General features: G+C 41.3%; 1 protein-coding gene and 1 long non-coding RNA gene across 14 annotated transcripts in view; one reads left to right on the top strand and one right to left on the bottom strand.

Moving 5' to 3' along the window:
- The window catches only part of Clasp1 (cytoplasmic linker associated protein 1), a 252,343-nt gene that overhangs the window by 184,551 nt on the left and 40,360 nt on the right, over window positions 1-27,432 (bottom strand). The window contains exon 1 of one of the 13 annotated variants that reach the window (XM_048368820.1): window positions 23,335-23,468. The exons of the other annotated variants lie outside the window; for them this stretch is intronic. The gene's annotated coding sequence lies outside the window, so the exon portion shown is untranslated. Of the gene's footprint in view, window positions 1-23,334; window positions 23,469-27,432 lie in introns of those variants that run through there. 13 annotated transcript variants of the gene reach the window in all.
- Window positions 1,254-26,438, top strand: LOC125368019. Its single transcript, XR_007214205.1, has 3 exons — window positions 1,254-1,264; window positions 10,502-10,517; window positions 25,846-26,438. It is a non-coding gene; the product is annotated as an uncharacterized LOC125368019 (long non-coding RNA).

The raw sequence follows: 27,432 nt of genomic DNA, 5'->3' as shown, positions 1-27,432 counted from the left end.
GAGCAGAGAAGGTGGGTGGCAGGTAGGGCAGGTATATGGACATCTCTGGCTGAGCCCTTTTGCACATCTGGAGCAATTCTGTGATAAGCACTGCAATTCTGTGATGAGCACTAGCATGCGCACCAACAGACCAGGAGGATAAAGGAACCAAAGAATTCATCATCCATACCAGGGAACTCTGAGACCAAGGACAGTGCTATTATACCAGGAAACAAGACATAAATAAAGGATGCCAGCCAAATACTGGTGGCTCCTGTCTGTAAATCCTAGCTAGTTAGATGGCTAAGATCTAGAGAATCACAATCAACGCCAGCCCAGACAGAAAAGTCCATGAGACTCTTATCTCCAGTCAACCAGTAAAAATCCAGAAGTAGAGGTGTGGTTCAAATGGCAGAATGCCACCCTTAAAGTCAAAAGCCAAGCAAGAGCCCAAGATTCTGAGTTCAAGCATCAGTACTGGTACGGAGGTGGGGTGGGGGGGGTGGGGATAAGGGAGAGAGGGGAAAGAGGAGAAAAGGAGAAGAGGGAGAGAGGAAGAAAACAAGCACTGACCCAGGCAAAATGGACTGCAGTCCCCTAGCCATGAGGCCCTGGGACTGGACTCATATGTCTTATTCTGGTCCATATTCCCAAAACCACATGGCTCTCAGTAAAGGAAGGGTGACAACTGCTGTGCTCACTTTCTTTAGTAACTCACAGTCTATGGGCTGTCCCACCCTCTGGCAGCACTGCTGCCACCCACTGCAGCAGCTATGTCCATCACCAGAGCCGAGCTATACTTTATTTGCAACAAAAAAACAAAACAAGCCAAAGAACTCTAAGTGAAGTGAGCTCTGAAATGAACTTCCTCCATATGCAGTCGACCAAAGCTCTGCCCTGAAGCCACTCCCCCACTGAACTTGCTGTGACCTTCCATGTTCATCCTTTCTTTGGCTGGGAAAGGCTGTTGGAGCTCTGAAAGCTGCAGGGACAGCTGCTGCCCATGCTGTGTGAGCCCACAGCCAACCTTGGCTAGTATCTGGCAGAGTGACTCAAATCAAGGATCACCAGGCATGACCAACAGATCTGGACAGCCAGCCTCCGTGGCCATAGCAATCCTGAGTAGTCAGAATTCACAGTACCAGGAGGAAGATCTGGGACTGATCCTGTATCCTTTCCTAGACTAGGTTGATTAGTCATGAGTCATTCCTAGGGAACATACTAAATCAAAATCCTAGAATGTATCTTTTTCTGAGGAGAAAACACCCAAAAAGCACAATGAGGTGTCCTGGAGGGACAGAGACAAGCATGCAGCAGGGCAGGAGCTGGCATGCTTCCAGGCCACAGCTCCACTCTGAGATTGTCAGCTGTGGGTACTATTAATGGACCTCAGCACCCTACTTTCATCTGCCTGCTTTAATCCAAGCTATCAAAAAGTTCTCATGAGACCAGCTCATTAGGCTATGGCTCTGAAGCAATTCTCTCAAGTATCCCACAGAGAAGGGGTCTGGAGGGTACAAAGAAAGAAACAGAGAAGAAACCAGTGGGATTACAGCCAGGTTTCAAGGCTTGAGCCCCATTTTCAAATCATATACTATGGAACTTTCATTTTCCTAGGTTCTGGAATTGCTTTATGAGTACCAATTATTTGGTACTATATTAAGATTTGTGTTGCACTGTGCAGTCATCCTAAACATCCATGAAGATCCCCACCATATTCATATACTTCACTTGTTAAATTAGGTATGTCTCTGTATAAAATGGCATTGTTTGCATGTAACCTTTGTACACATACATACCTCATATAACTTAAATCGTCTCATGTTACTTAAAATACCTAATGCAATGTATTATGTAAACAGTTGTACTGTTTAGGGAATTATAATGAGAAAAATATCTGTACAAGAGCAGAACAGATGTAATTTTCCCCCAACACTTTCAGCCAGAGTTAGCAGCATCTGCAAGCTGTGAAAACTACAGCAATGTAGGGCTGGCTGTGCTATGGGGTTAGAAGTACTAGTTTGCAAGAATGTTAAGCATCCAGCATTTAGAAATCACCTACTCCTCAGTTTTTCTTCAAAAATTCTGTTTCCAAGTGAAACACATGATGGAGAGAAAGCTGAAGATTATCATCCCTAAGCACACTACCTCAGAGCTTCAGGAGGACCCAATGTTTTCAGAACAGAAGACATTCTGGAGAAAAGAAAATCAATTCATTTTCAGAAGGATTTGTTGAATGCAAAGTATAAGCCCCAGTCTTCAGTTACTTTCAAATGCTACTAGTAATTTTGGTAATAATAAACTGTATTCCAATGTCAACTGCTTGAACTATTACCTAATCTACCCTCCAACCAGGTCTGCTCATTTCATAACTGCCAACCCTAGTGGGTTGGGGCACCAGTATAACTGTTTTACTTTCCAAAGTACAACTCAAAACACCCTACAGCCTGCTCAGAAGCCATCAGAGAACCCTTCACAGCCCCCTTAAAAGCTCAAGGCATATTTACAGAGTGAAAAAAAATAAATATGAATTGGGAGATTAAAATGGATTATCCCTTAAAAAAATAAATAAAGGCAGAGGAACTGCTCTGGCCCAAGGGCTTCCTCTTAGTCAAGGCCCAGAACCAATCTATCTTTGTAGAGAACATAGTTAAGAAGAGTTCAGTTCTAGACAAGAAAGTCAGCTATATTTCTCAACTTCAACAGCTAAAGGAAATTACCAATATGGTGTGAGGATGAAATAACTTGACTAAAATCTCAGCACAGTCCTGTACATGAGATCTCTGAGGGGTGGTAGCTATTTTCACCCATTCATTGAAAGAACGTTCACTTGAGTACAGTTGCAGACCAACACTATTGCAAGTAGTCAGTTTATACACTGAAAAAAATCCACCTGACCTCCTGTCCTCCCTATAAATGGATGAGGACAATACCCAGGGGCTTCCCTGTGTGATATGGCCAGGCACTATGGAACCTCTCCAGCCCTCTCCAACTGCCACAGCCCTGCTCAGGCACCATGGCCACCTGGAATGTTCACTTCAAACTGTCAAAATTCTGCCAGCTCCAAGGTCACCACTTTCAGGAACACCTGCTGGTCACCTTCCACATAAGAGAAGCCAGTGCAGAACAGAGGGGTTTAGACACTTGCCCCCACAAGACTTGAGGACTGATGCATGTGCTCTCAGACTCAGAGCTGACTTAGCAATGGGGAGGGCTTGTGAAACCCAGGGTTGGTGGTTTGGTAAAACTCAGACTTCAGTCACTCTTCTCCTGGGCCACCAGAAAAGCCCAGCTGGGCTCACCTGGAACTCTGGGGGCAACCAGGACCTACACACCCGACAGGGCCTTCAGAGTCTCCCACATCAGCACCAGGACACTCCTATCATATAACAAATGACACTCAGAGAACTCAAAAGCTTTTTAATTACAGATAAGGACATGTTGTATTCTAGACAGTTCTTGCCAGGCATGGGTGGTCCAAGCCTATTATCCTAGCTACTCAGAAGGCTACCAACTGAGGATCACAGTTCAAAGCCAGCTTGGGTACAAAAGTCCATAAGATGTATCAAGTTCCAAATAACAAAAAAGCTGAAGTAGAGGTGTGGCTCAAGTGGTAGAACACCAGCCTTGAGTGGGGAGAGGGAGGAAGCTAAAGGACAAGTAGACCCTGAGTTCAAAGCTCCAGTACCAGCATGCATATATACATAAATAAATAATCATTTAATAACTATAACACAACTTTAGCAAAGACTCCTCAGCACTAAGCAAGTGATAGGTTCAGGGCTGAATGAAGGAATGGTCCTGCCAGAAAATATGTTTTTACAAATACCTGAGGGTAGACTCCCTGTCTAAAGTTCTCATTCACTTAACAGAAATCTCCTAAAATGCTGGGTGCTGGTGGCTCATACCTGTAATCCTACTTACTCAGGAGGCTGAGATATGAGGATCACGGTTCAAAGCCAGCTTGGGCAGGAAGTCCATGAGGTTCTTATCACCAGTAATGCTAGCCTTGAACAAAAGAAACTCAGGAACAGGGCCCAGGCCCAAAATTCAAGCACCAGAATCAGTGGTGAAAAAAAAGAAAAGAAAGAAAGAAACCTCCTAAAATGCACTAGATATGTTGATTATAGAGAATATTCTAGAAATAGCCTTTCTTGATGTCTCAGGGTTAGCATTCCATCAGAGCCACTCTGTGGAGCTGAAGTTCCAAGCTTGGTCCTATCTGCTTGTTGGACTTAGTTCCATTCCTGCTGTCTTACAATGGGCTTCAGCCAGCCTGGCCTTTCTGTGTCTGGCTGCTTGGCTTTTTCTCAGATGTATATGTTGTCTGTTACATCTTAACATTTAGGACTTCAGCTTAAACTCTCAAAGTCTCTCATGACATCCCTCACTGAAGCATCTCTATTTAATCCTTACTAATCCTTCATTGAAACTCCCCTCATTTGAGAGTAGTTTCCTCGTGGCAGAGGAAACTTCGTTTAGCTGAAGAATCTCTGCCAGTGCTTTGGATATGGTGATGAGTCAATAAATACAGAGAAGGGAGCAACAGTAGAGACTGAATACTTGTATCTCAAAGGCCACTGGCTTTCCTGAGACAAGGCCACAGGCACAAGGTCATTCGCCCCCTAGGTTCAGTGTTACTGTTATTCAAAGTAAAATAAGTAGCCACTGGAGAGAGTTAGGTTAAATAATAGAATCTCATCTAAAATAAATAAATGTTTTTGCTGTACTGAAGTTTGAACTCAAGCCCTTCTGCTCGCTGGGCGGGTACTCTGACACTTAAGCCATTCCATCAGTCATTGACTTATGATTTTAAAATATTATTTGAATGTTGTACACACTGGGAACTCTGTAGCCAATCTTGTTTCTCCCATGTTGACATGACAGTGGTTAAGAATGCAGTCTGGGAGGGCTGAGAATGTGTTTATCATGCATGAAGCCCTAGGTTCGATTCCTCAGCACCATATAAACAGAAAAAGCCAGAAGTGGCACCATGGCTCAAGTGGGTAGAGTACGAGCCTTGAGCAAAAGCAGCTCAGGGACAGTGCCCAAGCCCTGAGTTCAAGCCCCAGGACGGGCAAAGAAACAAACAAACAAACAAACAAACAAAAAAGGAATGCAGTCTGGGGCTAAAGGTTTGGCCCAAGCAGTAGAGCATTTGTCTAGAAAGCATGAGGCCTGGGTTCAAACCCTCGACAACAATAACAAGTGCAGTCTGAACCCCAGGCTTTTTCACTTACTATACAGTATTACTTTAGACAGGTTACTTTCACTATGTGCCTCTCAGTTTCCTCATCTACAAAATAGAGATAAACACAAATACAGCACAGTTGCTGTCAGGAAAAAAAAAAAAAAGGAAAGAAAATGTATCCATACAAGTGTCTGAATGAGGGCTGGGGATATAGCCTAGCGGCAAGAGTGCCTGCCTCGGATACACGAGGCCCTAGGTTCGATTCCCCAGCACCACATATACAGAAAACGGCCAGAAGCGGCGCTGTGGCTCAAGTGGCAGAGTGCTAGCCTTGAGCGGGAAGAAGCCAGGGACAGTACTCAGGCCCTGAGTCCAAGGCCCAGGACTGGCCAAAAAAAAACAAGTGTCTGAATGAGTCTAAATGATACTCTTAGCACTTCAATCCAGTGCCTTAGTCCCACACACAGGAGAGGAAGTACACAGTTAGTACAACCCTGCTGACAGCCCTCTTTCTTATTGATGGAGGCAGTCACTAAGGTGGAAGGCAAAAACATTCACGGCATATGCTAGCATTCTGTGCTCTCCTGAGGAAGGCACTGGGCCTGAAGATGGAAGCAATCTACTCTTAGCTAAGAAAGGCTGTCCTAGTCAATGTGGAAAACAGCTCTGTGGCTGAACACATTCATGTGAGCATCTGAGCAACATGGAGTTACACTTGCCCAATTATTCATTTTTCTAACAGCTACAGACAGAATCTAATGAGTTCAAGATGGTCCATGGGCTTCCAGCCCACCTTGCATCCTCTACCATAGAAAGCACAGATTTCAGTACAATCAGGAAGCCCACCTTTCTCTTTCAAAAGCAGGGAGGGGGGTAACTGTGCCAATATTTCTTGTAATATCAAAACTACAACTTGTACGGCTAGATTTTCTTTACCAGGACTTTATATAAATTTCATAACTTTACTATCTGCAATTTCTTCAAGAAACAAATCACAATTTTAAGTCATGCTCTTCAGATGCAAAGAAAAATTAGGGGGAATGCCAAGGTACTCAGCCAACTAATACTAACTTTACAGATTTATTGGACAGTGAAATAAATGCTCTAGCTGATTCCCAGGGGGCTCCTCCCACAACCCCACTTCTACTTCATTATCAAGAAAGATGAAAACAGCTTGTGGATCTGGAGACCATTTCTACAAACTCATCCCACAGCTAATCCTACTCACCAAACTACACTGCATAGGACCTATCTTTTTTAAAGGGAGGACCATCACAGGAATTCTGTTTTGTTTTCTCTTGTTGTTAATGACAAAGCAACTTAGGCAATAACAAAAGAAGCTACCTCAAATACTATAAATACTAAGTATAATAAAATTTAATAAGCAGTTATTACTTCCCTGCCAGATGGAGGTTTGTAGACACAAGACAGATAGAATGTAGCTCTCACTTGTAAAAATCACAGCCAGCATAACTGAAACAAATATTCAAAAGGCAGCAATAAAAGACAGACAGGGGTCTAGCAAAGGGAAGGGCAGACTAAAGGCTATGAGAGAGCATACCATCAACTGAGGTGGTCAGTTCAACTGAAAACAGTGCACAGTTTTCAGGAGCCAAAGCATACAAGCTGTATCATTAACCATGAGATAGTCTGACAAGGCCAAGAAGGTAGACCCCATTCACACAGAGACAGAACTACTGGGGAATGGAGTAGGTGTTCAATGTGGCTACATAATGGAAGGAATGTGGTAAAACAAAGCAAGGAATGGCAAACATGGAACAAAATTATTAGAGGGTTATGACTCAGGTGTTTGAAGGCTTCTGTGCATTAAAAAGCAGGCTTGTGCTGGAAAGAGAGACAGCTGCTTTCTCAGGCAAGGGAAGAGAACACCAGCGTATGCTTCCTGTATCAGACACAGGCTAGTACACAAAGATTGGGAGAGGCTTGAAAGATTGATAGGCCCTTTTGATAAAATAACCAGTGACACTTACTTGGCTTTTTTCTTCTATGTCCATAGGCACATATATGGAGTAAATGCAAAAGGATTGGGAGCTACTGAGAAGCTGAGATATGACTATAGTGATTTGAAGCCAGCGCAGGCAGACAAATCTGAGAGACTCTTACCTTCAGTTAACCAATAAAAAGCCAAAGTAGAGGTGTGACTCAAGTGGTAGAGTACCAGCCTTAGGTGGAAAAACTCAAGCAAGAGAGAAAGGTCCTTAGTTCAAGCCCCAGGACCAGCAGGAGAAAGAGCTGGACACTGATGGCTCATGCCTAGAATCCTAGCTACTCAGTAGGCTGGGATATAAGGACCATGGTTCAAAGCCAGCCCAGGCAGGAAAGTCTGTGAGACTCTTATCTCCAATTGACCACTAGAAAACTGGAAGTGGCACTGTGGCTCAAAGTGCTAGCCTTTAGTAAAAAAAAGCTTGGGGACAGTGCCTAGGCTCTGAGTTCAAGCCCCAGAAATGACCAGGAAAAGAAAAAGAGAAAAAGAATGAGGAGGGAGGGAGGGAGGGATCTAAAATCCTGGATTAGTAATTTTTTTTACTTCAAAACCCAATGGACATGAGTATAATCCTAGCTACTCAGTAGGCTGAGATCTGAGGATTACGGTTCAAAGCCAGTCTGAGCAGGAAAGTCCATGAGACTCTTATCTCCAATAAGCTACTCACAAAAAGCCAGAAGTGGCACTGTGGCTCCAGTAGTAGAATGCTAGCCTTCAGCAAAAGAAACTCAGGACTAGCACCTAACCCTTAAGTTCAAGCCACAGGACCAGCAAAAAGGACAGGACAGGACAGGACAGAAAGAGAAAAAACTGGATGAATCTGAGTACACTGTTCTTATCATACTAATATACTGGTTACAGTGTATAGTAGTAGTTTGGTAAAATAGCCATTTTTGGACTATAAAGTGTTTCTTATAGCTGCAAGTGAATCTATACTTATTGCAAAAGGGTTAAAAAAAAAAGATCCAAAGGACACAGAAAACAAAGGGGCATGATCTCCCTGATATATGACTGTTAAGGGGGGGGAGGGGGGAGAGACAGTAGAGACCAGGTCTGTGAAACCAAAAACTTCTTGTCAAATGGTATTTCCCACAGGTTTGGGTCAGCGACCCTACACTATGTAACTAAAACCAAACAACTACTCAACATATAAAGGTCAAAAATTGAGGGCTGGGAATATGGCCTAGTGGCAAGAGTGCTCGCCTCGTATACATGAAGCCCTGGGTTAGATTCCCCAGCACCACATATATAGAAAATGGCCAGAAGTGGCGCTGTGGCTCAAGTGGCAGAGTGCTAGCCTTGAGCAAAAAGAAGCCAGGGACAGTGCTCAGGCCCTGAGTCCAAGCCCCAGGACTGGGGGAAAAAAAAATTGACCTCTCAGTGGATCACAATAGCTCAAAAGCTATGTATGTGCGTTCATATAAAGACTATTGTCGACATATTGTCTATTGTCGACATTACATTTAAAGCCCTAGGCGAATTTTCTTCAGCGTAGGCCATGTGGCTATTGTTTATGTTCTTGGTACATTGATATTGTATATATGTCTACCAACCTAGGGAAGGGAAAGAAAAACAGGATGTAAGATATCACAAGTAATGTACACACTGCCCTACTATGTAACTGTACCCTTTTTGCACAAAACCTTGTCAAAAGAAACCTTTTCTTTAATTAATAAATAAGTTACAAAAAAAAGATCCAAAGGGCAGTCCTTCCTATGAAAGCCTATTTATTAGGAGAAATGTGAAGCTTATGCAGAGTAGAATGATAATTGGGAGGGAAGGGGGAATCATAAGGTAAACTTGGGAAATGTTGGTTAAAGGATACAAACTTTCAGTTACAAAGGAGTATGTTCAAAAGATTAACTATACTACAAGCTGATGGTTAGGAACAATGTATCCTATAGCTGAATATGGCTAAGAGATTATTCAATGTTCTCACACACACACAAAAGACAAATATGTGAAGTAGTACCTGTTAGCTTGATGAAGTCCTCTCACAATATATACATATTTTACATCATGCTGTACATGATAAGCATTCATATGCTGATTAAATGGGGAAGCTTTGGGCTAATTGCTAATTAGCATATCAATGTGTCAAATTCTGAAGTCAAGTGATGTCCACTTTACTCAAGTACAGCCTTACACAGTCCTAATGACAGGTAAGCCAGGCATGATTATTGCTATCCACCCTGCGTGCAAGGGTACCTGTCCATGTCTGTACAGCCAAGTAAAAGGATGTTAAGCAAGTGTCTACCGCCTTTAATATAAAAATGACAAAAGAAAAAGTCAAATATCCTCTAAGGAGATGAGGGGACAACAGCCAGAGCCTTCATTAAGATTTTGCAGAATCATGATGCACTAAGCAAAGAGTTACAGTATAATGTTAAGGGAAAATAAAAAATAAGATTCAATAAGAGATCTAACTTGCAGATTATAATGAAAATAATCAGAAATCCAGCTCTGGGAAAAAATAGAACTATATAATATACAGAATTTGGTCTAAAATACAATCTGATGGATGGATGGATAGATGGATGGGATGAACTTGTTGATCCTGGGGGAAATACCTGAAATTTTTGTGCTATATTTGCATTTTATATAATACATATGCATACATATAGAAAGAGGGAACTGGAGAGGAAGGGGACAAAAAGAAGAATAACATACTATACTCCCACCTCTATTCTACATTTCCTAATTGAACTGTGTAGCTCACCTTTGCCACTTAGAAGCTACATTCTAAGCAGTACCAAATGCCTGCCACTACTTGTACTTGCTTTTAGATAAAGCAAAGAAAGCCATAATTTAGATTTCAAAATGTATGGAAAAGTCAGAATACTAACAACTCAGAAAACCTCCAGGGAAACTCTTACAGTAAATAGGATCTTATTTTTTTTTTTTTTTTTTTTTTTTTTTTTTTTTTTTGGCCAGTCCTGGGCCTTGGACTCAGGGCCTGAGCACTGTCCCTGGCTTCTTCCCGCTCAAGGCTAGCACTCTTCCACTTGAGCCACAGCGCCGCTTCTGGCCATTTTCTGTATATGTGGTGCTGGGGAATCGAACCTAGGGCCTCGTGTATCCGAGGCAGGCACTCTTGCCGCTAGGCTATATCCCCAGCCCCAGGATCTTATTTTTAAGGTCTCTGAAAACACATTTTAGCTTGGGCCTCTTCGTTTTGTTTCCTGTAGAGAGATGAGGGAGAATGAAATACAGGAATCTCAGACCTAAATTGTAAAGGTTCAAAATCAGAATACAATCCCTGCCCACCCCTAGGTGCATAATCTAACAGGGAAGGCTTAAACAAGCAGGGCGCTTCAGTACAGTACCCCATACTATGGAGTCTGAACTTCTTGCTTAGATCTGGAATCTGCCATTTCTTCAAGATATTATAATTCTTTTACTAGGAAAGGGCCCCTTCAAATTGGCTCTGCATCCCTTTGACATGATTTGAAAGATCTCCTACAGTCCAAATTGGAAAGGTTGCAATAGAATAGGATGAATACATGGATTATACTTAAATTAATGAGCTAGATTAACATCTTTGTGGCTCACTGAGCACAATTCTTGTAAAATCTAAACAATCAAGCAAACTGCCTTTTATATACAGAATGTATTTCAGAGTAACTACAGTGAAACAGAGTTCTTTATAGAAACATTTCAGCTAAAATAATAAAACTACAGGAAATTATAATTACAAATCTGTCCTATTTTTGAGACATCTGAGATTGCTAAGCATAGATAAATTAACTGATGGTAATGTAGGTAGGTGTGATAAATGCACTGTAGTTCTTTTGTGAAGTGCAGATACATATTGAAATTTTCACAGTAAGACGATAGGACATGTAAGATGAAACACTGGCTCACTCCGGTAATCCCAGAGCTACTCAGGAGGCTGAGATCTGAGGGTCTTAGTTTGAAGTCAGCCTGGCATTTAAGTCCATGTGACTCTCATCACTAATTATCTACCAAAAAACCACAAGTGAAGGTGTGGCTCAAGTGGTAGAGTGAAAAGGCTTACAGATAGTGTTCAGGCCCTGATTTCAAGTCCCAGTACTGGCGAAAAACAAACAAATAAACAACAAAAACACCCACAGACAGTAATTCTTGGGGAGAGAAAGGAAACATGAAGAAACTGAGATTTGCTTTCAGTAAACAAAGCTTAATTACATGTATGAAAAATGCTTAAATTGTTTTAAGAGAGAAGGATGGGGGACAGTGACAGGAGGGGGCGAGGCTGATAGGAATACATTATAAGCATATGTAGAAATATCACAAGGAAATTCCCTTTGTACAACCTATGCTAATAAAAAGATTTGTCTTTATTAATATGCCATTATATGGTATGATACAAAACAGACCTTTGAAAATGCAATATGGATCCTTAGATTGGCACTTCCTAACAACATTCTAAGTTTGAAATTGATCATTATAGTCACATGGCTTTCTTACTGTGACAGTTAATCTTGGTTATCAGCTTGACTGGACTGAAAGATGTCTAGTAGACTCGTAAAGCATACTTCTAGGTGGGTCTGGGAAAGTGTTCCCAAGATGATTGGTGTTCAAGTCAACTGAGTGGGTAAGGCCCACCCTGGATGTGGGTGGTACCATCTAATCAGCTGAGGACACAGATGAAAAACAAGTGAAAGGAAGGTACAGCTATCCTGAGGACTCACATGCTCAATCCTTCTTTTCTTTTTCTTTTGGTGGGGCTTCATACCAAAAAGTGGGAAAAGAAAGCAAGGAAGAGGAGAAGGAGGGAGATAAGAGGTGGATCAGGAAAGGAAGGGGAAGGGAAGAAGGAAGGAAAAGAAGACCAAAGCGGGAGAGGAGGGGGAGGAGGGGGAGGAGGGGAAGGAGTGGAAGGAAGGGAAGGAGGGGGGGAAGCCTTCTCCCACTATTCCTGGCAACCCTAATGCAATTATAATTCTTGCTAATGATATTGTTATTGAAGAGGTGAGGAAAACACAATATATTCAATTATAAGCCAAAGCATCTCTGTTTTTGGTAGTCTGTAATATACAAAGAACTTATTCACTGCCACATGTGCAACTGTACATTGAGGAAGAGAAATAAGCATTTTCCTCTCAAATTATTCCTTCCACTATAAAGCAAAAAAAAATCATACCAACAGCCAGATTTGGCTTACTCTGACTGCACTGCTCATCAACTCTGAACATTTGGCCATGGCATATTTTACAATGTTCTATCTCAAAATTCTGAAGCAAAAACAAGAAACGGAAAATTACAGCAATTACGACCAAAGCTAAATGTACAAAGTAGTAAAAGAAGTCATTGAAATAAGATAAATTCATACCAAAGTTTGCTCATTTAGCTTGCAAAACTTGCCAAAACAGTTCCTCTACTAAAGTGTAGTGACAGAATTCCTACAGATACTTATTTTTATCTTTTTAAAGCTACTAGATGAAAATTTATCAGAAAAAAAATTGAAGATGAATATGCTTAGCAGATCCCTGAACCTATTGGTTCTTAAAGATCGTTGCTGGGCACTGGTGGCTCACACCTGTAATCCTGGACACTCAAGGTGGCTGAGATCTGAGGATCATGGTTCAAAGCCAGACAGAGCAGAAAAGTCCATGAGACTTTTTTTTTCCCCCCAGTCCTGGGCTTTGGACTCAGGGCCTGAGCACCGTCCCTGGCTTCTTTTTGCTCAAGGCTAGCACTCTGCCACTTGAGCCACAGCGCCACTTCTGGCCATTTTCTATATATGTGGTGCTGGGGAATCAAACCCTGGGCTTCATGTGTACAAGGCAAGCAAGCACTCTTGCCACTAGGCCATATTCTGGGCTCCATGAGACTCTTGTCTCCAATTAACTCCCAGAAAACCAGAAGCGGAGCTGTGGCTCAAAGTGGAAGAGTGCTACTCTTGAGCGAAAAGGATCAGGGACAGTGCTGAGGCCCTGAGTTCAAACTCCACAACCAACAAAACAAAAACAAAAATCATTGTGGCCAGACACCAGGGGCTCATGCCTATAATCCTAGTTACTCAGGAGACTGAGATTGGAGGATCACTGAAGACAGCTGGGGCAGGAATGTCTGTGAGACTCTTATCTCCAATTAATCACCAAAAAAGCCAGAAGTAGAACTGTGGCTCAAGTGATAAGAGTGCTAGCCTTGAGCGAAATATAGCTCAGGAACAGAGCCCAGGCCCTGAGTTCAAGTCCTAAGACTACCCCCATACACACTCATTGTGATCAAGAATCAAGAGAAAAATTATGGACAGTGAATTGATGATCTTTAATTTCAGATATGCAATCATATATCAAATAAATTGATTCATACAACAAATCTAGCAGGGACATGTATGTGTGTGTATGTGTATACATGCGAGTGCATGCACACACCCATATACACAATGCTCCTGGAAATTGAACTCAGGGCCTGGGTGCTGTCCCTTAGCTTTTTTATACAAGTCTGGCACTCTACCACTTGAACCACAGCTCCACTTCCAGTTTTTTGGTTAACTCATGAGTCGCACAAACTTTCCTGCGCTGGCTGGCTTCAAACCTTGATTCTCAGCCTCCTGGGCAGTTAGGATTACAGGCATGAGTCACCAGTGACTGTCCCCCCCCCTTTTTTTTTTTTGGCCAGTCCTGGGGCTTGGACTCAGGGCCTGAGCACTGTCCCTGGCTTCTTTTTTTTGCTCAAGGCCAGCACTCTGCCACTTGAGCCACAGCGCCACTTCTGGCCATTTTCTGTATATGTGGTGCTGGGGAATCGAACCCAGGGCCTCATGTATACGAGGCAAGCACTCTTGCCACTAGGCCATATCCCCAGCCCCTGTCCCTTTATTTTTTTAGACAACATAATTTATCAGCACTAGCATATCCTAACAAATTTGTCTTCTCCAATGCAGCTTTAAAAGAAACATTTAAAACTCCTGCTTATAAAGATAATATTTTAAAAAATTTTAAATGTAAGACAAAAAAAACTTATTTATATAATCATATAAACTAACATCAGGCTGGGGATATGGCCTAGTGGTAAAGTGCTTGCCTCATATACATAAAAGCCCTAGGATCGATTCCTCAGCACCACATATATAGAAAAGGCCGGATGTGGTACTGTGACTCAAGTGGTAGAGTGGTAGCCTTGAGCAAAAAGAAGCCAGGGACAGTGCTCGGGCCCTGAGTTCAAGCCCCAGGACTGGCAAAAAAAAAATAAACAAACAAAAAACACCTAATATCAGTAACATTTCCACATATTCCTTTCCATGCCATTTTTTCTACACATCTGCCCCTAGTTGAAATCATGTTGTATGTACATTCTGCATCTGCATATTCATGTTGCATTAGTCTATTAGCATTCATTCCCATGTCACTGAAAACTCTGTAAATTATACCTGCTGCAACACCACCACCATCTGGAAAAATATATGGAAGTACATATCTATCTATCCATCTATCTATCTATCTATCTATCTATCTATCTATCTATCTATATCTTAAGTCTCCTAATGCTGGTGTTATTTTTTTTTCCAATTTGAAAGCCATCATTTGTTCTTTCCAGTGATTTTAAGTCATAATTCACATATTTCTTTTATGGCTACATAATACAGGCACAGAAGCCACACAATTTGGTCTCTAGGGACTTGGGTTATTTTCCAGCTATTCTTATGCAGAGTCACTGCCAAAAGCCACATTCCTGTCCGAGAAAAAAAATATCATCCATATTATTAGGACACTGGAATGAACAAGCATGAGCCATAAATTCTACAAACCACTTAGAAATTAATGGCCATGCCCTCAATCAGTCAAAAAGCCTTCTCTCCTGTTAACCATGCAAAAGCTGACTCTCTCCTGACCTCTAATACCCCAATGTGAGGAGAGAAAGCTCATTTTGTTTACCTGTGTGTTGCGCTGGTAAGGAATAGCTATCTTACGTGGCTGACCTTGAGTTTGTAATGTGGATTCTTCCAAGGCCGCCCAGAATGTCTGAAAGACACTTGCAAAGAAGGGGACCTCAGGTTCCGTCACATACCTAGGACCTACATGCACTGCTCTCCGAAGAGGCCCTAGTTCTTAGGTAAGAAACAGATACATGCTTTCTTCCTAAACTTGGTGCTAGGGTAACTGAAACTGGTCTTCTGGCAAATTTCATTCTAAAAGAACAGAGTGCTTGCTAGTCCACCTAAAATTCTTTTTTTGTTGTTTGTTTTTAAGTATTGGTAATGGTAATTTTTAATATATATATATATTTTTTATTATTATCAAACTGAATTACAGAGGGGTTACAGTTTCATACATTAGGCATTGGATACATTTCTTGTACTGTTTGTTACCTCCTCCCTCATTCCCCCCTCCCCCCCTTCCCCCCCCCAATGAGTTGTTCAGTTCATTTTCACCAAACAGTTTGTAAGTATTGCTTTTGTAGTTGTTTGTCTTTTTTTTACCCTGTGTCTCTCGATTTTGGTATTCCCTTCCAATTTCCTAGTTCTAATACCAGTATACCTGGTTTCCAATATACTCAGATAAGATACAGAGATAGTGTAGGTACAACCACAGAAGGTGATACAGGAATATCATCAATAATAGAGGCTACAGTTACATATGGGATGTTGAAAGTAGTTACAACTGTGATATAACAATCGTTTCCATAACATGGAGTCCATTTCACTTAGCATTATCTTATGTGTTCATAAGGGTATGGCTATTGGGCTCCTGTGATCCTCTGCTGTAACTTGCCTAAACCTGTATTCCCAATAAGGGAGACCATAGAGTCCATGTTTCTTTGGGTCTGGCTCACTTCACTAGTATAACTTTTTCCAATTCCTTCTATTTCCTTACAAATGGGGCAATGTCGTTCTTTCTGATAGAGGCATAAAATTCCATTGTGTATATGTACCACATTTTCCTGATCCATTCATCTACTGAGGGGCATTTGGGTTGGTTCCATATTCTAGCTATGACAAATTGTGCTGCGATGAACATTGTTGTGCTGGTGGCTTTAGTGTGATTATGTTTGTGGTCTTTTGGATAGATACCCAAGAGTCCACCTAAAATTCTTAAAGAGTATTTCCCTGAATCACTCATGAGCTCCAAGATACTACTGCGAGGGGATATTGTTGTTCTTCCAAGCATTTGCTAAACATTTTTATTTATGAATTTTAATTCATCTCCTACTACTTTTAAAAGCCAGCAGGAAATCCAGATTTGTTCCATTTTTCTTACTTCCTACACAATGTGATCACAGAACAAAGATATTCCCATTCACCCATGGTTTTGGTATTCTGTGGACCAAAACCATGTGCCCCAGAGAAGATGAGCCTATGCTGGAAGAGTCTCAAGAGTTACCTAATCTGAAAATGGTGATGACTGACCAATAATGTAGAGAGCTATAAAAACCTGACACACCTCAGGAACTCAAATCCATAACTATACTGATGATGTTGCAGTTCAGACAGCTCCTTTTCCACAATCTCAACCCCATACACAAAGGAAACACTTGTAACTTGTAATTCACTTTTAGCTTTACTCAAGAAAAAAAAAACAAAACTGAATGAGTCTGAGTACACTGTCGGTATCATACCAATATCCTGGGTTATAGAGTACAGTACTACAGTTTGGTAAAATACCCATTTTTGGAGTCTATATTGTTCTTTACAGCTGCATGTGAATCTATACTTATCTTTGCTGAGTGTGGCCATACTACTGTATACTACTGTATGGCCACACTCAAAGCTAGAATTCCTCACTCAAGTCCTTCCTTATTCTTGCTCTCTTGCATTCTGTTTGTACTCACTGCTATAGATTGAATGTCTGTGTCCTCTCCAACGTTCAAGTGGAAACTTAGACCCTGGGTGGCAACCATTAGAAATGTGACTACATTACTAACAGAGCCCTCATAGATGTGAAAAGTGACTTTATAAACAGGCTGGAGGAAACTTAACTTGCTATGCCCTTTTAGTTTTTCCACAATCCAAGAATACAACCTTATATCCTCAAAGGACACAGCAATAGCAGCCATCTATGTACTAGAGACACAGAACCTGCCAGCAGCTTAGCATCCAGAGCTATTATTTGCAAATTACCAGGTCTGTGGCAATTTTGTTATACAGCAGCAGAAGCAGACCAAAATATTCACTATAATCATTTGAGTGTAATTTCTTCCAATATTGAAAGACTTGTCAAGTGTCCCATCTGAACAATTAGTCAGATTGCTGTGCAATGGCTTAGTTTCTCCCTTACTGCAGCCTGATTGAGAGTTTACACAGCTCTAACATGTGCTTGGTTCTGGAATAGAAGTTTTTATTTGTTGCTGTTGTTCTTTGAGGGTGCCCCAAGTGATATGAATATACCCTACACAGAGGACTGCTAAGTTCCAAAATGTGTTCTTACAACTAAAGCCTGAGTTGGACACCAGTGGCTCACACCTGTAATACTCAAGAGGCTGAGATCTAAGGATCGTGGTTCGAAGCCAGCCCAGGCAGAAAAGTCCCAATGAGACTCTTACCTCCAATTAACCACTCAAAAACTGGAGTGGCACTATGGCTCAAGTAGTAGAGCACTAGCCTTGAGCACAAAGAGGTTCAGGGATAGCACCCAGGCCCTGAGTTCAAGCTCCACAAGTGACCAGAAAAAAGAAAAAAAAAAAAAAACCCTAAATCCTGAAAAATGAAACATATACCTCACAATTCCTTTTGGTAAACTGAATAGACTGAGAGACCTGGTCTGGCAAATCTTCACCTACTACATGTAAAAACACAGCCAGTGTTTGTTCCCTCCCTCAACCTGTTTCCTGAAATGAAGCTGCTCTGCACATACCATTCAGCCTTTTGGGGCCTCTCTTTCTATCACTACTAGGCTGTTGGGAGACAATTTAAATTCATAACAGGTGAGCAGTGATAGTGCTGAACCAACTACAAAGAAATGCAGGAAGAAATGTGCTAGATGCTATGAGATGATAGTAAAACTAATAAGTATGAAGCACTTACTACCTGTGTCAACCACTTCCCATAAATGAACTCTTGCCTTTTACCCTCATAACAATCGATAACATGGATGCTGTCCCCATTTTAACAACAACAACAAAAAATGAGCAGAGAGAGATTATATAATTTACCCACCCAAGAATCCTGCAGCAAGTGAAGGAAGAAGAAAGGAAAGAAGTGATTCTATCCTATAGCTTGGCTCCATATTCCATCCTCTTAATTTTTCCATTATAAATTACATATTTTATAGAGCTAGAACTATTTTCAAAGAGAAATGGGTGCTAGTGACTTACACTTATAATCCAAGCTACTCGAGAGGCCAGGACAAACAAAAAACAACGGCTTCTCACCCCATTGTTGGGTACAGTGGCACGTGCCTGTCATCCCAGCAATGATGAGAATAAATAGGTAACTTAGGTCCAGGCACACAGGCAGGAAGAGATCATATTTCAAAATTAACTGCAACACAGGGCAGAAGGCCTGGCTCAGAGGTAGAGCACTTACCTGGCAAGTATAAGGCCCAAGTTCAAATTCCAGTATGAAGGAAAGAAGGAAAAAAGGGAGGGAGAAAAATAGGGAGGGAGGGAAAGGAAGAAAAAAAAAAAAACAGAAGAGGAACACTAACTAGGAACTGATGAGCAAAATACTTTCTAATTTACTAAAATACTTTCTAATCATGCCTGGAGCTTAGGAGCATTTGCTGGCAAGTTATAATATACAAAGCTGGAATAATCAGAAAGTATGTCATGATTTCCAAAGCTATGAATATAAAGAAAGTAATTGCCAAAGAAATATTTACAGCATTATCTGACGTGGCACACACCAGTAATCCTGTAATAAGAGGCGATCATAGTTTGAAAACAGCTTGGGCAAAAACTTACTTATTAGCAAGAGTCCATCTCAACAAACTGGGCACAGTGGTTCACATGTGCAAACCTATTTAGTTGGTAGAGGTAGGCAGTTTGTGCTGTCAACAGCTACAGCAAAAGAGTTTGCAGGTACAGCTTAAGTGGTAGAGCACTTGCTTAGCAAGCAAGAGTTCCTAAATTCATATGCCAATACTACGAATAGTTTAAAAGATTTACAACACAGCTCCACAGAGACTAAGTATTCTTCCTTCTCAGTGTCACCATTTCCAGGGATGTTTCCAATGCCCTAAATAGCACATAACTTAGTTTTAAAGAAGGAGTGGGGAAATAAATTTTCCTTGAAAAAGAAGATCAAAATCTCAAGTCTCTAAAGTTAATCTTCCTACCAAGATACTTGTGGAAAAAATGGTGACTTCTAGGATGGTTTCCATCTTTGTCACATTCCACCTAACTTCTCTTCTCTCTCCCACAGCTAGATAGCATAGCTGGGCAGAAAGCAAATAACATATACCTGGTAGAAATAAAACTAGCTTGTGTATACAACTACCATTTCTGACACTGAAAAAAAAATTTAATGTAGTTGTATTATTAAAGAAGTCCAGCAATGAAGGCCATAATAAAATATTAGATGCATATATCTCTATAATGTTCCCTGCCCCCCATTAAACATTCTAATGCCTACAGAGGTACAGATCTTGCCTAGCATGCACAAGGCTTTGAATTCAACCCCAACATCACAAAAGAAAAAGAAAAGAAAAAGAAAAACAACTTCTAGTATTTGCCATACCAGATTTTTCTCTACGCAGACATGAGGTTTTCCTGAACTAAACGGAGGAGTTCAACATGAAACTGTACTTTCAAAGCCCTTCTCCTAACACCTGGTCTCTGTGTATGCATGTGTTCCCATTCAGCTAAGACCCACCTGTGCTGTGGGGCTTGGGAGTCTACATAATCCTTATTCACTTTACATGACAAGGTACGCAAAGAAGCAATGGGGTCCCAAGCATAGCTTGCCCCAGAGGGCCCCTCAGGTCTACAATGGTAGCATATATAGTCAACCTCACAGAATGCTGACATTGATGGGCACTGACTTTCTCCCACTATCTCTGAACAAATTTTTCAAAAAGTGCCATGACAGGGGCTGGGGATATAGCCTAGTGGCAAGAGTGCCTGCCTCAGATACACAAGGCCCTAGGTTCGATTCCCCAGCACCACATATACAGAAAACGGCCAGAGGCGGCGCTGTGGCTCAAGTGGCAGAGTGCTAGCCTTGAGCGGGAAGAGGCCAGGGACAGTGCTCAGGCCCTGAGTCCAAGGCCCAGGACTGGCCAAAAAAAAAAAAAAAAAAAAAGTGTCATGACAAGGCAAATTGGTTAATCCTACCTAAAATAATCTCAGAGGAGCAAAAGTCTGGCCCAAGAAAACACATCTATTGAAGCCAGAAGGTAGGGTGCAGAGAATCCTTCCCCTAAAAATAGAAATGGCTAGAAACAGTGCTAGCTGGAAACAGACCTAGAGCTTTCCCTTCCCTGACCCCTTACCCTGCCCTCTTGTCAATTCCCTTAACCTCTCCCTTTTTGCTAGTCTAAAGCAACTCTATTTGGGACTTCTAAAGGAATAACAAGGGTAGGCATAGTGGCCCATACCTTTAATTGCAGCAATCTAAAAGGTGGAGATAGGCAGATCATAGTTTCAGGCCAGCCCAGCCTTTTCTCAAAGAACTTGGTGAGCATTGGTGTCATGTGACTGTCATCCCAGTTAAGTGGAACAGAGGCTTCAGGTGGGAGAATTGCAGTCCAACATGGACATGGAAAAAAATAATGTTAAGTGAAGTAAGGCTCAGAGAGATAAAGGGAACATGTTTTTCTCTCTTATGTCCAAGTTTCCAGGTCCATCCATTTCGCTGAAAATAAAACAGGAATCAGAAACATGATTTATCAGAAAGGGGTGAGGCAAAATAGAGGGGGAACAGATTAATGGAGAGAAGAGAGGTGAGAACATATAGATACTGAATAAATAAATACTGAAGAGCATATGTGAAAGTGGAACTAGGTAACTTGAATGGAGAACTGGTGGCTCACACCTACTCAGAAGGCTGAGATCAGAGGATCACAGTTAAAAGCCAGCCCAGGCAGGAAAATCTGTGAGAATCTAATCCCCAACTAACCAGAAAAAAGGCCAGAAATAGATGTGTGGCTCAAGTCATAGACTGCTGGCCTTAAGTGAAAAAAGGGACAACACCCAACTCTTAAGCTCAAGCCATAGTATAGGCACCAAGTTAAAAAAAAAAAAAATCTGTGTTTGACAAGGTCATTCCCAGAATTATGTGTATAAATCACAAAACTCCTAAGCTTAAAAACCTCAGCTAAAATCTAAGACAAAAATACCTATAACACAAAGAACTCAAAAAACTAACCCCCCTCCAAGCCCAGTAAACCAATTATTAAATGGGCAAAGGAGCTAAAGAGAGACTTCACAGAAGAAGAGATAAAAATGGCAAAGAAACATATAAGGAAATGTTCAACATCCCTGGCACTAAAGGAAATGCAAATAAAAACAACCCTGAGATACCACCTCACTCCAGTTAGAATAGCTTATACTCTGAACTCAGACAACAACAAATGCTGGAGGGGATGCAGGGAAAGAGGAACCCTTCTCCATTGTTGGTGGGAGTGCAAATTAGTACAACCACTTTGGAGAACAGTATGGGGGTCTCTCAAAAAGCTCAGCATAGACATACCCTATGACCCAGCCATACCACTCCTAGGCATCTATTCTGAACAACAGGTCTCAGGATATCAAAAAGACATCTGCACATCCATGTTTATCGCTGCACAATTCACAATAGCCAAAATATGGAAACAACTCAGATGCCCCTCTACAGATGAATGGATCCAAAAAATATGGTACCTATACACAATGGAATACTATATAGCTATTAGAAATGATAAAATATTGGTATTCGCAGGGAAATGGCCAGAACTTGAACAAATAATGTTGAGCAAGACAAGCCGAGAACACAGAGAACAAAGGGGCATGATCTCCTTGATATATGACTGCTAAGGTGGGGGGGAGGGGAACAGTAGAGACCAGGTCGGTGAAACAAAAAACTTCTTTTCAAATGGTATTTCCAGAGGTTTGGGTCAGCGACCTTACATTATGTATCTAAAACCAAACAACTACTAAACATAAAAAGGTCTAAAATATACCTCTCAGTGGATCACAATAGCTCAACAGCTATGTATGTATGATCATATAAGACAAGGATAAGCAAACTCTATTGTTGACGTTATATTTAAAGTTCTAGGTGAATTGCCTTTGGCGCACACCACGTGGCTACTGTATATGATTTTGGTACAATGGGTATTGTATATATGCCTACCTGATCTAGGGAAGGGAAAGAAGGCGAGGGTGTAGGATATCACAAGAAATGTACTCACTGCCCTATTATGTAACTATACCCCTTTTGCACAATACCTTATCAACAAATTTTTTTTTTTGCCAGTCCTGGGCCTTGGACTCAGGGCCTGAGCACTGTCCCTGTCTTCTTCCCGCTCAAGGCTAGCACTCTGCCACCTGAGCCACAGCGCCCCTTCTGGCCTTTTTCCATATATGTGGTGCTGGGGAATCGAACCGAGAGCTTCATGTGTAGGAGGCAAGCGCTCTTGCCACTAGGCCATATTCCCAGCCCAACAAAATTTAATTAATAAAAAAAATGATATATACAACTTGTGGGTGGGGGGCTGGGGATATGGCCTAGTGGCAAGAGAGCTTGCCTCGTATACATGAGGCCCTGGGTTCAATTCCCCAGCACCACATATATAGAAAATGGCCAGAAGTGGCGCTGTGGCTCAAGTGGCAGAGTGCTAGCCTTGAGCAAAAGGAAGCCAGGGACAGTGCTCAGGCCCTGAGTTCAAGGCCCAGGACTGGCCAAAAAAAAAAACAACTTGTGGGTGGGGACAGGAAGGAAAAACTAGAAATGAGGAAAGGGGAAACATCCAAAAAAAAGTACCCATTACCTGAGTTATAGAACCATAACCCCTCTGTACATCACCTTTATACTAACAAAATTTTAAAAAGTAAAAAAAACTTTAACATTATTTGGTAGGTTTTTTTTCTTGAAATATCTCCACTGAAAGAAAAGAAATGAAATGTGTCATACAGGAAAAGAACTTGGCTTTCCTTCTTACAGAGCTATTGATCCACATTTAATAAATTGTACTTAAAGCCTGAATCTTGAAATTTTCTTAAATTTATCTCATTCTTTCACACTGAAATTACTACCCCCAACAACCATGGTCTCTGTAATACCATTACTCAAATTGGCTTCTGCACTTCCCTTCAGTCCTAGCAGAACCACCTGTCTCAGACTGAAGTCCTTCAATGGCTTCCACACCACAAAATCAACACAAAGCTCTGGTAAGTGCTGCAAGGCCACTCTCTACTTATTGTCTCTCAGGGCTTCTCTACCTGAATACTCAGACTCACTGGTACACAAATGACAGTGACATTGTCCTTCCTAGACTACTGAACTACCTCTTCTCCCATGATCAAGGGCCTGGGAGACTATTTCAGCCACAAAGCTTAGCATGATGAAGAAACCGATTCCTACTACTTATCCAACCTCACACAATGAAATTCCATCCTACTTACAACCTTACTTAGCCAGTGGTGGACAGCCATCTTTAAAATCATGTGACAAAACCAGCTGCAGCTCAGAAAATTCCTCAAGTCCCAGCTCTTGGGCTCTATCCAGGTTCCTTTTATCTAACTTGGACTTTTTACAGTGCTCCCTTGTCAGACACTCCCTCTACCTAACCTGTGAAAAAGGGAACTAGATAACCCACATACACTTTCTTGAAATACCCAGTAATGACCTTTCTGCTTTTGCTCAAAATATGCTGTCTTTTTTTAATTCCCCTCTAGCAGCCAGCAGCAAACAATGTAAGGAAAACCTGACAAAAGTAGACAGCCTCCAAAAGAATGTGTCACTAGGTGGCCCTACCAAGCAGATTGCCCAAAAAGGAAACACAAGTCATTTAATCTGAATCCAATAATCTTTTCTGGCTCTCCTCTCAAGGACAAAAGGCAGGAATAAAAAACCTCAATGAAAGCCATGGTTAAAAGATAGGCAAGTGAAGTGAGTAGAACCTTCCTTGGTCAGCACATTTCCCTCTTGCCCATAAACACACTTGATCCAGGGACAACACTGAACTTTTTTTTTTTTAAGCCTAGAAAAGCGTAACTCTTCTCTAGTCTGCAAAGATAGTAATAGCAATGTCCAAAGGAGGAAAGGGACAGGAAAAGAAACTGCTCAGAGACCCTTACAACATATTCCTTCTGTCTTCCTGGTCCTGTTTAATTACCTTTCCCTCAAGACCTTTTCAACTAAGTACACCCAAATGTCTTCATCTCCACACCACAACTTTCCATACACATTACATAGGATTTAGTTCCTATCTTACAATGAGCATTTATATACCTGAGCTATGCCTTCCGTCAAATCAAGAGAGGCCCTTACAGTAGACACAAGGTAGCTGTAGGCTAATTTAGAACCCACAAATTTCAAATTCAAGTCAGTATAACCAGGGTCTTGAGAGGTGAAATCCACACATTCTAGACCTTACACTGGGCACTGCCTGTCCAATGTCAGGGAAGGAACCATGCCCATATTTCTACACAGTATTCCTGGCAGCATGTGACTCATGGTCTATGGTGCTTTACTTGGAAGTTGTGTAAAGATGTGGTTCAAGAGCCAGGTATAAGTTACCTTATTGAATAAGTTACCATACTTCTTTGAGAATCAAGTCTCATTCATAAAATAGAAATAACAAACTCTACCTCATATAATAACTAGTTAGAAATGAGCATGTAGCACAATTTCTATCACACAGTAAATGTATCCTAGCCATAGGCTATCATTATTCTTATTCTCATGTGCAAGGCCCATAATCACTTAGCAGAAACTTACCAGGCCAGATGTGTTCTGGGACATAGAGTATGGGGAATATTAAGAAGGGAAAAATAAGTACAACCAGTGTATATACTATAACCCCTTGAGAAAATCTGCCCACAACCAAACATAACATTTTTGCAGTGAAACACGCCCTAAGCAGGTAATAAAGACTATAAAGACTTTCCAGTCAGTTTGCTTCAGGTCAGGAGGCAAATGTTATGGAAAATACTAGGCTTTCAGAGCTTTCTGGATGTGGAAACCTAGGAGAAAGACCTGTGAAGCTGTTGGAAGCTATTGTTTTAAAAAGCATCTAGTCCCCTCTAAGACATAGGATGTCCACTAAGCTCACCAAAGGTCATGCACCTAAACTGGGTATGAGGGTGCAAGACAAAGTGGGTCTGCACTGCAGGTAGAATAAATTTGTAGGGATGACTGGAAATGCTGCCTGCCTAAATCCCTCACAACTCTCTCCAGAAAGACTCCAAGACAGATCATCTCTTCTTATCCCAACGGCAGGATTAAACATAGCTAAAGGTCCTTTCTAACACAGGTCTCTAGCCACCAGTCAGTATGAAAACATGGAACTTAAGTTCTTACAGGTTGATCAGCAACCCTACTGTGTGAACTCCTCCTCCCCATGGTATTTCCATGTACTAATATATAAGTAACTAATCACTGAACTCTCAAGATGAGATAATTGCAGATAAGCTAAAAGAATTCAAATCACAAGGAGCCTGAGGAAAGAGCTATAAAAAGGCAAGTTTTCTAGAAATATATAAAAGAGTTCAAAACAAACTACATGCTAATCTAAACTAATGTTCCCTCCATTACCAAATTATATGCAAACAATTGGGCTTCTCCTCCAGCTGACTCCCTAATGAACCCACACTGTAGAGGTGCTCAACATTCCGGTGCTGGGCCAAAGTTGCTGTAAGTCAAGTCTACTAGACATGACCAAGCTTGCTCATTCCCATGACTGATACCTATGGCTACTTTTGTAGACAAGGGCCCAGCCACTTTACTGCTATGACAAGGCTGTAACAATACATCAAACAATGTATTTACCTCTCTTGGCCTTTAAGAAAAAGTTTGAATATAACCAAAGTAATGATAAGCATGAATAGAAACATAACAATAAAATCCTTCAGTATGTACTATTAACATATGCTAGAATTTTTTTTAAAAGAAGAGAACAATTTTTCTGAACCCTCTCCTATGGAAGACAAGACATCAGAGAGACCTGCATTTACAGCAGTAGAAATTACCATGTGCTCCTAGGCCTCAGTTTCCTCAAATATAATATTAAAATGCCACCAGCTACCCTGCAGGGGTATGTTACATCATCTAAGGGAGATAAGACTGATAAATTCCTGACACTTAGTAAGGAAAAAAATGGTAACTAGTAAACTGAGATAAATGGCACCTATAGCTTTGTCTATCTTGTCAAGAAATATTCAAAAGGGAAATTATTCAAGCTCCAGCCAAACATTCTTAAAAAGCAAAACAATAGGCTGCTTGTCATTCACTTACTTACCACCTTCCTTATTAAGCAAAGAAGTGGGCTGGGAATGTGGCCTAGTGGTAGAGTACTTGCCTAGCACACAAGAAGCCCTGGGTTCAATTCCTCAGCACCACATACATAGAAAAAGCCAGAAGTGGTGCAGTGGCTCAAGTGGTAAAATACTAGACTTAAGCAAAAATAAGCCAAGGACGGTGCTCAGGCCCTGAGTTCAAGGCCCAGGACTTGGGAAAAAGAAAAAAGGCAAAGAAGTAACACTCAGGGCTAAATTATTGCTCAAGAGGGGGAGTGCCTACCAAGCAAGCACAAGCTCCTAAGTTCAAATCCTAGTACTAACCCTCCCAAAAAAAACCCATAACTGTTCATTTAGGGGAAGAGGTATGGCTCAAGTTAGCATCTGCCTAACAGAGATGAAGGATAGAAAAGGAGAGACAGAAACAGAAATAAATGGAAGGAATAACACACAAATGCTCTGATTTTTAGGCTTTAATTTAGAAGAAAAGGTCTAGATGGCCAGCTTCAAAGTTTTATTAATATAAAGCTATTCCCATCTATGTACACTATGTAAAAATTGTCAAATAGAGTCTAAAATGCACCCAATACTCACACTGAGAAATTCTGATCTATGATGAAGAAAGGGGGCAGGAACCCGAAAGATTTCAGATTTCAGTCAATCAATCAGCAATACTTGCTGAGCAGTCTATGTTCCTAGTTTGATTCATGCATCCAGTATTTCTTGTGCACCTACCACATTCCAGGTTCTGGCCTCTAGCTTGAAAACTAGGCATGCTCTCTTGGCCTTGATCCATAGAATCTAAAACCCAAGAGCTTCTCAGCACTTTAAGATTAGAACCACAGAACCAGCCATTCACTGCAGATCTTATTAAGTCACATAGATATTAGTGCTTTAGGACTCCCAAAAAATTAGGCGAACATATGTGTCACATAAACAGATTGGCTGA

The sequence above is a fragment of the Perognathus longimembris genome, chromosome 20 (assembly GCF_023159225.1).
Source record: "Perognathus longimembris pacificus isolate PPM17 chromosome 20, ASM2315922v1, whole genome shotgun sequence".
Classification (NCBI taxonomy): Eukaryota; Metazoa; Chordata; class Mammalia; order Rodentia; family Heteromyidae; genus Perognathus; species Perognathus longimembris.
Note: the sequence above shows the minus strand (reverse complement) of the source record. Positions and strands in the feature narration are given on the sequence as shown.